Raw genomic sequence first — 2551 nt, 5'->3', positions numbered from 1 at the left:
TAAATGCACCTCTCCAATGTCTAAGAGAAAAAAATTTAATGAACATTTTTTAATGCATGACCTGCTTCACTGTACAGAAGACTGCCATATGATAGCGCTTTCTAGCTTGTTTGTCGTTTTGGTAACTACATCAAAATTACCGCTAGGTGGACAAAAATCATGGCATCTGGCGGAAAATCACCTGGCTTTTTTAAATCACGCGACTTTTTCAAATCACGCGAGAATGTGTACAAAACAACAAAAATGGCGCCGGCAAAGCTTCTAGGTCGTTTTCATCGAATGTCGAGGTTTTAAAGTCATTTTGGGTGATAAATAATTTTTTTTGCGATCATTGCACTTGCCCGGCGGGCAAATGCAATGAAATTTGTACTCTCCCGACAATAAAAACTACTTGCCCTGGGCGATCGGGCAATGGTTCACCAATGGTTATTGTTATAATATAGGGTATTAAATATAAACAGTTTTTTCACAGGGTATTGAATAGTGATTGCACATTATGTAGTTTATTACGTATGCTGTGATATGTAGAAGGGTAAAATCTTTATCAAACGGCAATAACACAAGTGTGACTAACAGTGTGTATTTAGCTGCAACTTTCTTATACAGTGAAATCTTAATAAGGCGGATAGGTTTTGAGAAAATTACACTTTCTTTACTTCAGCTAGGTGACCAGACATATGCAGTGACATGGTGTGTTGGGAAAGGAGGCCTACTGCATAAAGACCTTTACATCCCTCAGCTTAGAGCTTGCTGGCAATCGTGCATCCTCATTTATATTTATTTTGGAGTCTGCTGAACCACACAATACTCCTTAGAGATACAGTTTTCCCTATTTCTTCACAGTTGGTGATATTACCTTGAGTTTTATATCATTAATGTGGAGGAAAAGAGCATATCTACCCACACTTTTCCATTAGAACAAGTGTCATTACTGTTTAATATTCTTCAGCTCCCAGCAGATGTGTGTTTGGCGCCACCACTTTGAATTAGAGTATTACAGCATTCTGTAATGTGTCTGTCTGCACTTGAAACCACTGCGATCACAAAAAAGTGGACCACATGCAAACTCCTTGTGAACAGACATAATGTTTGGTACCTAGGCACTTTTTTCTGGCACTCATTCAAAACAACTTCATACTGTAATTAATTATATGAGGAAACTTTTTAAAACCCCAAAACATCTTAATCACTCCATTAGGTTTCTAACTGTTCCCTTTCTTTTGTAAAAAAAATATAATTATGTAAACATTGCCTTACAACCTCTGCAGCTACTGGAATAGGCTGTGATTAAAAACTCTTTGAAGGTCAGGCGCACCTGTTTGAGAAATTATTAAGCTCTTGTTCCAGCTTTTTCAATGCAACCAATCCAGTGCAATAAAGAATATAAGAAAACAAAAATATTGTCTGCAGTCTCTCATATGTGCATCCGTGAGCATGAACATATAGATAAGATGACAGAAGCTTGCACACCTCTGCTTGTGTCTGTATTTGAGAGCATCAATGTGTGCGTGTTGAAAGAGCGAGTGAAGGTAGAGTAAAAGAGGGCTGTAGAGCCAAAAACCAATGACTGGTTTATCCATGTTAAGTCAGGCCAAGCTGTACCCAGGTGTATTTTCTTTAAGTCAGAAGGAAGCTGACCTTTGCATCAGACTAAGCGTCTCGTGGCTTTCCTGGAGTAGCTCTAAGACACATGGCTAAACAACAGACCTTAGGCCTCATTTTGGGATGAATGTCTGTGTCTCCTGGTGTGTGTTAGTACGTGTTGGTGATCATGCACTGACCACATCTTGATAGCTGCGGCCTTTCCGGCATAATCTGGCTACAGCAAATGAACACATTCAGCGAGCTGCGCTCCCTGTAATTACTCTCCCACAGCTCGGACTGAAAGCTCAGTTTTTAGTTGTAAATGAAGCAGCCGTGATTGTTCCACAGCACAAGTACATCCAAGAACAATATGAAGTGAAAAAAAAATCACAAAAAGAGTGAAAAGTGGATATTAAAACAGCAGGGGAACTTGAAACATCGGGGATGGAATACAAATACAGAGGGGCCAAAAAAAAAGAGAGAGAGGGAGAGAATTAATAAGCAGCTCTAGCAGCAACATGCATAATCCTTCACATGATATGGTGGAGCAGCATACAATATAAATGAACACAATTTGCTTGTAAACAAAAAAGGAGTCCTCATGCAATATCCAGTAGTGGCTTTTAAATATATGCAAGAGAAACCAGGAATTCCATATGTGTGTGTGTGTGTGTTATCATCACCAATTAAAAGAGTCTTTCATCAAGAGAGTGCCGTGCAATAAAAGGCTGGATTATTTCCTAAATGCTCAGGCTACAGGGACACTTTGCTTATTCAACTTATCACCATGACAACTCTTGTATGACATTTTTGAGTTCCTCTTCTTCCCTCTTTGGAATTCAACCCTCACTCAGTTAAATATTCCTTTCTGGCCAACAACTACAATCAAAGCACTTATTTCTGAGCTGTGTCATGTCTCCAGGAATACCACACTCTCTCTCTCTCTCTCACACACACACACACACAC

General features: G+C 39.3%; 1 protein-coding gene across 1 annotated transcript in view; it reads right to left on the bottom strand.

Moving 5' to 3' along the window:
* The window catches only part of nlgn3 (neuroligin 3), a 268431-nt gene that overhangs the window by 264658 nt on the left and 1222 nt on the right, over positions 1–2551 (bottom strand). The gene's annotated exons all lie outside the window — the stretch shown is intronic.

Source organism: Cyprinodon variegatus, unplaced genomic scaffold (genome assembly GCF_000732505.1).
Source record: "Cyprinodon variegatus isolate N-32 unplaced genomic scaffold, C_variegatus-1.0 Scaffold236, whole genome shotgun sequence".
NCBI classification, from domain to species: Eukaryota; Metazoa; Chordata; class Actinopteri; order Cyprinodontiformes; family Cyprinodontidae; genus Cyprinodon; species Cyprinodon variegatus.
The sequence above is the reverse complement of the archived record's forward strand: the minus strand, read 5'-3'. Positions and strand labels throughout refer to the sequence as shown.